Consider the following 9,166-nt stretch of genomic DNA (forward strand, 5'->3'; position numbering starts at 1 on the left):
TGGGATAAGGTGGGGGAAGGGGATATCGGGAAACTGGTGAAATCCACATTAATATTGCATGGTTGCAGTGTCCCAAGACTGAAGATGAGGTGTTTTTCTTCCAGGGTAGTAAGGGTTTGGCAGTGGAGGAGGCCCAGGACCTGCATGTCCTTGGCAAGTGGGAGGGGGAGTTGAAGTGTTCAGCCACGGGGCAGTGGGGTTGGTTGATACGGGTGTCCCAGAGATGTTCTCTGAAATGATCCGCAAAAAAGGGTCCTGTCTTGGCAATGTAGAGGACACCACATCAAGTGCAAAGGACACAGTAGATAACACTGGCAGAGGTACAGGTACATTTCTGTCAAATGTGGAAGGATCCTTTGGGGCCTTGGATGGAGGTGAGGGGCGTGGTGTGGGCACAGGTTTTGCAATTCCTGTGGTGGCAGGAGAAGGTGCCAGGAGTGGGTTGTGGGTTGGTGGGGGGTGTGGACCTGATGAGGGAGTCACAGAGAGAATGGTCTCTCCGGAATACTGATAGTGGTGGGGAGGGAAATATATCACTGGTGGTCCGTTTGGAGGTGGCGGAAATGGCGGAGGCTGATGCGATGACACTTACCATGCAAAATCACCTATGGTTGGGCTCATGGCCTTTGATTAAACTAAATAAGGATCTTAAATATCCATTAATGAATTTACTACTAAATAAAGGACAATTGAAAACGAAATGCATTTTACTTCCTTCAATGGCCTGTGAAATAAACATTGAAATTCATTGGGAGAAAGTGAGGACTGCAGATGCTGGAGATCATAGCTTAGAAATTCATTGCCCCATTTCAGAGATTTTAATACCTTGGAATTAACACTCAAACAGTTAGCTGACAGACACCCTACTGTGTTAATGAAAGGTTGTAAAAGTATCTATGCCTTCACTAAACTTGCCATGATAAACCTCAGGATTATTTCAACAGACAACTTTAAATGGAAAGCATGTTTTTTTTCTAAACAGTAGTTTTTTTGCTGTCATGTTTCAAGACAGTAGTTTTGAATTCTTTGATAAGTTCCTTTGACAGCTCCCCTTGACAAATCCTCTTGAGAGCTATCTCAAAGTTCTTCATAGCTCGAATTAATTTTACACTTCTAATAAGTTTATATATTTAAATGCAAATTTTCATCTATTTTGAACCTCTGCCCTACCTCTCTGAAAGGACTCCTTATCTCTTGCAAAGGTGTCCTTGGAACAGAGGTTACTTGACCTCTCTAAAAATATAGCCTTTCTCTTCAATGAACTTTGGCAGCTTTAAACATTCTCCTACCACATTTAATTTGCACAAGTTATATACTGGACATGTCACTTGCAAAATTCAGATCACACTGAGTCTGTCCACTTCACGAGTCACAGACGGCCCAATTAGAACTCTCCCATATTTCCCTTGCTCTCTGAAAATTTAAGTGGCTTGCTTTCAGCAGAAATTCAAGACTCCGGTGTTTGCAACAATCATTCTGTTCTCTTTGCTGAAGTTCCATTCTTTTTATCAGCATACAATTTGATTTTCTACTTGCCTTTGCAATGATAGCAACATTGTTTTGATATAGCTCTTCCCTTTATCCAAATCATTTATAAAGATGGTAAGTGGTTGAGGCCCCAGCATTGATCACTCCATCAGTTGCAAATATCAAACACAATCCATTTATCTCAACTTTCTGCTTCTCTTGATGGTATTAGGCAAGAACTTTCAAAAACTGATGGAGGGCAGATTTTCACAGGTAAAGGGATGGCTTGAAAATAGGAAGACTTCAGAGAGTCCAGAGAAAGTGTATTCCTGTTAGGGTGAAAGGAAAGGCCGGTAGTTGTAGAGAATGCTGGATAACTAAATAAATTGAGAGTTTGGTTAAGAAAAAGAAGGAAGTCGATGTCAGGCATAGACAAGATAGATCAAATGAATCCTTAGAAGAGTATAAAGGCAGTAGGAGTATACTTAAGAGGGAAATCAGGAGGGCAGAAAGGGGACATGAAATAGCTTTGGCAAATAGAGTTAAGGAGAATCCAAAGGGTTTTTTATAAATACATTAAGGACAAAAGGGTAACTAGGGAGAGAATAGGGCCCCTCAAATATCAGCAAGACAGCCTTTGTGTGGAGCTGCAGGAGATGAGGGAGATACTAAACGAGTATTTTGCATCAGTATTTACTGTGGAAAAGGATATGGAAGATATAGAATGTAGAGAAATAGATGGTGACATCTTGCAAAATGTCCATATTACAGAGCAGGAAGCGCTGGATGTCTTGAAATGCATTAAAGTGGATAAATCCCTAGGAGCTGATCAGGTGTACCCTAGAACTCTGTGAGAAGCTAGTAAAGTGATTGCTGGGTCCCTTGCTGAGATACTTATCTGATCGATAGTCACAGGTGAGGTGCCGGAAGGCTGGAGGTTGGCTAACCTGGTGCCACTGTTTAAGAAAGGTGGTAAGGACAAACCAAGGAACTATAGACCAGTGAGCCCGATGTTGAGCGTGGGCAATTAGTGGATAGAATCCTGAGAGTCAGGATGTATGTGTATTTGGAAAGGCAAGGACTGATTAGGGATAGTCAACATGGCTTTGTGCATGGGAAATCATGTCTCTGAAACTTGATTGAGTTTTTTGAAGAAATAACAAAGAGGATTGATGAGGGAAGAGTGATAGACATGATCTGTGTGGACTTCAGTAAGGTGTTCAACAAAGTTCCCATGGGAGACTGGTTAGCAAGGCTAGACCTCACGGAATAGAGGGAGAACTAGCCATTTGGATACAGATCTGGCTCAAAGGTAGAAGACAGAGGATGGTGGTGGAGGGTTGTTTTTCAGACGGGAGGCTTGTGACCAGTGGAATGCCACAAGGATGGGTGCTGGGTCCACTACTTGATCAGTTGGGCCAATGGGCTGAGAAGTGGCAGATGGAGTTTAATTTAGGGAAATGTGAGGTGTTGCATTTTGGGAAAGCAAACGTCAGGAGGATTTATACACTTAATGATAGGTTCCTAGAGAGTGTTGCTAAACAAAGACATCTTGGAGTGCAGGTTTATAGCTCCTTGAAAGTGGAGTCGCAGGTAGATAGGATAGTGAAGAAGGCATTTGGTATGCTTTCTTTTCTTGGTCAGAGTATAGGAGTTGGGAGGTCATGTTGTGGCTGTACAAGACATTGGTTAGGCCACTGCTGGAATATTGCATGCAATTCTGGTCTCCTTCCTATCGGAAAGATGTTGTGAAACATGAAAGAGTTCAGAAAAGATTTACAAGGATGTTGCCAGGATTGGAGGATTTCAGCTATAGGGAGAGGATGAACAGGCTGGGGCTGTTTTCCCTGGAACGTTGGAGGCTGAGGGGTGACCTTATAGAGGTTTATAAAATCATGCGGGGCATGGATAGGATAAATAGACAAAGTCTCTTCCCTGGAGTGGGGAGTCCAGACCTAGAGGGCATAGGTTTAGGGTGAGATATAAAAGAGATCTAAGGAGTAACCTTTTCACATAGAGCGTGGTACGTGTATGGAATGAACTGCCAAGGGAAGTGGTGGAGTCTAGTACAACTGCAACATTTAAAGGGCATTTGGATGGGTATATGAATAGGAAGGATTTGGAAGGATGTGGGCCAGGTGCTGGCAGGTGGGACGAGATTGAGTTGGGATATCTGGTTGGCATGGACAAGTTGTACCAAAGGGTGCAACCTTCTGGGCTGTACGTCTCTATGACTCTATGACTGTCAGGTAACCTATCATCCAGCCATGCTAATAAAGTAACCATAGCATGATGAATACCTATATTGTGTGGAAACCATTTGTGAACCATCTTGTCAAATGACTTTTGAAAGTTCAAATGCTGTTGTTCAAATACTGAAGTTCAAATACAAACCTAACGTAGAAAATACCAGACACGATAGTGACCATATCGTACATCAAAGACATATCAGAAATATCCACCCGACTACTCAGACCCCGAGGAATCTTAGTGGGCCACAAACCAATAAACACCTTCCACCAACTCCTCACAAAGGTTAAAGACCCGACACCCACATCCAAGAGGATGAACATTAGCTGCAAGATACCGTGCAAAGACTGTGAAAAACACTACATGGGACAAACTGGAAGAAAAGTGACCATATGTGTGCATTAATATAAGTTTGCCACTGCCAGACACGACCAGTACTCTTTCATTTCCAACCACACAGACAATAAAGGACATACATTCAACTGGGATGATGTAACCATCCTCGCACAGGCAAAACAAAGACATGCTAGAGAATTCCTTGAAGCCTGGCACTCCAACCGGAATTCAATCAATAAGAACACTGAGCTGGACCCCGCATCAAAGCCACTCAGATGCAAAACCAGAAATACTTAAAAACAGAGGCACTTAAATGCCAGGTGGGACAGAGCACCAACACCTTATTGACGAGGCACTGACGGTGTCACCTAATGAGGCAACAAAACATTTGCAGAAAAACACACTGGCTCGATTAAGAAATCTACGACCTCACTGTTTTATTCACTTATGACATCCATATGAAATTCTAAAAATAAAGTTCAAGTATAATTTTTCTTCCATGTACCACATTGTTTTTGTCTACTGCATTCTGAATTTCTAAATGTTTCAAGATGGCAGTAGAGAAGTGACAGAGATCAGGCAAATGAACCTGGGGTTTGTCCATTTCTGTCTACATTTCTTTTCTTTCTCCTTTTTATTTTTTTTAGATTACTTACAGTGTGGAAACAGGCCCTTCAGCCCAACAAGTCCACACAGACCCTCCGAAGAGCAACCCACCCAGATCCATCCCCTACATTTACCCCTTCATCTAACACTACGGGCAATTTAACATGGCCAATTCACCTAACCTGCACATTTTTGGACTGTGGGAGGAAACCGAAGCATCCAGAGGAAACCCACGCAGACACTGGGAGAATGTGCAAACTCCACACAGACAGTTGCCTGAGGCGGGAATTGAACCCGGGTCTCTGGTGCTATGAGGCAGAAGTGCTAACTACTTACTTTTGTTTTTTTTCTCTTTAAAGTCATTTCTGTTGCCTTTTTGCCTCAATTGCACTGGTATCGCTGGCGGCTTTGGTGTGGAATGGTGGGGGTGGAGATAACAGCTCAGGCCCGGGGAGGCTAATTAAATGTTGAAGGGGTAGCATCCAATGGCGGCTGCAATGCCAGGATGAGGTGGAACAGCTCCGTTCCAGCCTGAAGTCTCCCAGCGAGAGAGGCAGAAATCCCAGGCTTAATTCAGACTCGTAGGCTGAGCCAAGGCTTCAGATCTATGACTAGGCCCGGATGCCAAACAGTGGAGGAAGTGACGGCAACGGCTTTGGTCCTAGTGCAGGACCTAATGGCACAGCTCGTGACTGCATTGGTGAGGTTGGCTGTGCATGAACTAATGTCGGCGGTGGCGTTGGTGGTGGCGAGGTGGCACGGGAGAGCGGCGACTCTTTCTTTCAGCTTCGGCGGTGTGGCAAAGCGTGGTTACAGCAGCACCGTCAGTTTAGCCACAGGGACGCGAGCCATTGGGGTGGAGGAGCCTGGATGCAGGCTCATGGCTGAACCAGATGTGGGAGCTGCTCTGAAAACCACCCATCTTTATTGAGATAACACAATAAGACAAACTTTCTTATTTTATGTTTTCTGACTTTATTTTCTTTTTAAGTCTTTACTTATGTAAAATTTCATTTCCATAAACATCTACACAATTATAAAATAAGTCTACCTACAAACAAGATCTTTATTAGATAGAAACTGCAGTAAATAAGATTAAGCATTAATGTTAACAAGGTACAACTGTTAGACATATTTCTTAGTGGCATCTTCTGGCTTGCCCAGGAACTTCTCTCATATCTTTTTCCACATAATTTTCTTCATTTCTTCCGTTTGTTTTAATGTTATCTATTGCAAGAACCATTAGGCATTCTTCCACCAGAAAAGCTTGTGTTTCTGAGATGAGGGCACTTGCTTTTGTCAGAAAAAGAATGAATTCTGGCCAAGCTTTCATACATCCGGTCACATTTCTCTGGATCTGCAATCTGGGAGCTGTCCTCTTCTTGGAAACATTGCGCTACTCTCTGTTGGATGAAAGCACTGAGGTCTTGACCTTTCTTGGTCTGATCGAGAGGCCACTTCTCACAGAGTTTCAGGAAGTGGCAGTACTGCATTGTAGCCATTCTGAGGGCCCTTGGGCCAGTGTTTAGCCTTTGCTGGGTCCACTGGCATCAATCCTTCAAGAGCAAACAAAACATTTCCGACTTTATATTCTGTGATTTGGTCTACTTGCAGTTTTTAAAATTGGTGCCGGAGAGTGGCCGCAATGACACCTTTTTTATTGCATTAGTAAATAAAATGTGACAATAAATCAAATCAACAGTCCAATTATTAGACACTTGATAAATGTTTTCAGTATTTTCTCAATAACAGCTATTGTTCTCGCTCCTCTGTTGAATAGGAGTGATATATTTCTGATTTATCAACCGGCTAACACCATTCCAGAAGGAATGGAGATTTTGTAAGACAACAAACAATTTAACCACTCAGTTGACATTTATTTTGAAACCTTAGCTCAGTTTGTGATGGCTGCTTTGTGATGCAGAGTGACACTGACAGCATGGGTTCAATTCCCTCAGTGGCTGAGGTTACTACGAAGGACTGTCTTTCTCAATCGCTCTCGCCTCACCTGAGATATACTTTAAAAAATCACACAACACCAGGTTACAGTCCAACATGTTTATTTGGAAGTACTAGCTTTCAGAGTGCTGCTCCTTTATTAGGCAGCTGGACTGCTACCTGATGAAGGAACAGCTGACTGAAAGCTAGTACTTCCAACTAAATCTATTGGATTTTAACTTGGTGTTGTGTGAAATTTGACTTTGTCCATCACAGTCCAACACTGGCTCCTCCATACCTGAGGAATGGTGACCACCAGTCATCTCTTTTTCAATGTCCAATGAGAAGCCCAATGGCCATCTGGGACAACGTGATTGTAGTTGGGAGAATTAGTTTTATGCCCTGAAGATTGCTGTTGAACTTTGACCTTGCTGACACAAGATAGAAAATAATGGCATAAAGTTATAACTTTAAAGGGGGAAGGGGTGAGGGGGAGGGGGAAGAGAGAGAGAGAGAATGAGTGATTGAAAGAGAGAGAGGGAGAGAGAAAAAACTTGTTAAATCATGCCACAGACATGATATAATTGCCTTGCGCTAATACATAAAATAGTTAGGAAGACAGGGTTCATCACCCACTTACTGAACACTGCAACTGTAAGATAAGTGGAGGGGAGCTTCACATTAGTCATCATCGGGAAATGTTAACTGTTTCTTTTTGTTGATGCTGGCTGACCTCTGAATTTTTCCACCTTTGTTTTGTTCTTCTTTCAGATTTCCAGCATCCACAGTATTTCACCTTTAGTCTGACATATAGTTGCTGTGTTCATTCTTTTTCTGTTAACTGTCAGTATGATGTCCTCTAATAAATCTGTGAAGTTAACAATCACACAACACCAGCTTATAGTCCAACAGGTTTATTTGGAAGCATGAACTTTCGGAGTGCTGCTCCTTCATCAGACAACCACCTGATGAAGGAGCATTACTTCAAAAGCTAGTGCTTCCAAATAAACCTGTTGGACTATAACTTGGTGTTGTGTGATTGCTAACTTTGTACACTCCAGTCCAATATCGGCACTCCAAATCATCTCTGATAAATCTATAACTGTGTACTCGTGGTTCAACACTACACCTTGAAATTTAATTCCTGGCACCTAATAGGTTCAGCTTGGCTTTCTAGTTTTCCTTTAACAGAAACTTTTATAACCATTACTTAAAGGTAAAATTATTCTTCCCTTTTTTTCTGTCCTGATTCACTGTCTTTGATTTTGCTTTGAAATATTTGAACACTGAATAATTGCTGAATATTGAGGGTTTGCATGAACAATGCTGCATATAATTTCCTTCACCATTCTAATATCATGTATATATAGCATGTCAAAACATGGAAAATAATCATTCATTCTTGAGTTTAAAAATGTCTGTTTCTAAATCATTTATTCTTGCATCAAATGACAAAAAAAAGGCTGAGCAGCAATGTTTAGACTTCCATTTTCTATTCCATATTTGGTGACTTAGTCTTTTAATACTTTGCATGTGATTATTAATGTCAGTTAGAAATTCTATTTCTTTGTAACCTGAGCTTTGCTTTGCACTAATCCCATGTCATGCATGAGATGAAAGTGCCTAATACCAGTTCTGGATTTAAAAAAAGGAAACATTGGCATTGCCCAATTAGATGGATACAATAAATATTCACAAAAAAGTGACATGAATAGCAAGGAATAATGAAAAATAATAATTAAAACGTGACACGCAGAATATTGCATGACTCGTGTGTCCTTCCTGTAATACACAGATTAGAACTGCATGGGAAGTTTTTCTAGTGAATTAACATTTTGCTCCTGCATAAGTAAAAAAAAAAGTCATCTAATTTAAATGGTGGCATGTTTTTGAGTAAGATCACTTAAAATAGGCTGAACCAGAAAAGAAAAGCAACTGGGAATTGAAAGCACTGCTTCAGATTTTTAAAATTCAGCCCAAGGCTAGCTATCACATTACTTTATATTGTATTCAGTGATCTAATAGTTAGCACATGATTATTTTCCTCTTACTCTTGGTAGGAGTTCATTTTCCAAGATTGTTTATTTATAATTCACTTAGTCTTAAATTTATCTGGATGATTGTTTTACTGTAGACAAGCTTTTCAAAGACGTTGTTTTTTCAGCTCACACCCCATTATCTGTCACCACGATTACTTTTTTGAAATCACTGCAATAACCTTTCACGTGGTATTGCCTTCGTCATGTTGAATCTTAGCATGAGAAATTGCAGAAAAGATGTTTTGTTTCTGTTTGAGCATTAAGATGTTTTAAAACAAGGCCAGCTCATTTCGATAAATCTTCAATCTGTAGCAACGTCCATGCTGTGCCAGGGATGTTGATGGAAAAAGTAAATGGGACACTTGTCTTTACTGGCTGACACATAGAATGTAAGAGCAGAGAGGATATGCTGGAAATGTATGAAACGTTGTTTTGGCAGCAGCTCGAGTGCTGGGTGCAGTTCTGGTCAGCAAATAAAAGGAAAAAAGTGAATTCACTAGAGACAGCCATACAGAGAATGATTCTGGATT

General features: G+C 41.3%; 1 pseudogene; it reads right to left on the reverse strand.

Annotated features, from left to right (window-relative positions):
• Nucleotides 1-5,784: 5,784 nt before the first annotated feature.
• On the reverse strand, nt 5,785-6,161 carry LOC140495612 (ubiquinol-cytochrome c reductase complex assembly factor 2 pseudogene; annotated as a pseudogene).
• Nucleotides 6,162-9,166: the final 3,005 nt, after the last annotated feature.

The sequence above is a fragment of the Chiloscyllium punctatum genome, chromosome 25, assembly GCF_047496795.1.
Source record: "Chiloscyllium punctatum isolate Juve2018m chromosome 25, sChiPun1.3, whole genome shotgun sequence".
Classification (NCBI taxonomy): Eukaryota; Metazoa; Chordata; class Chondrichthyes; order Orectolobiformes; family Hemiscylliidae; genus Chiloscyllium; species Chiloscyllium punctatum.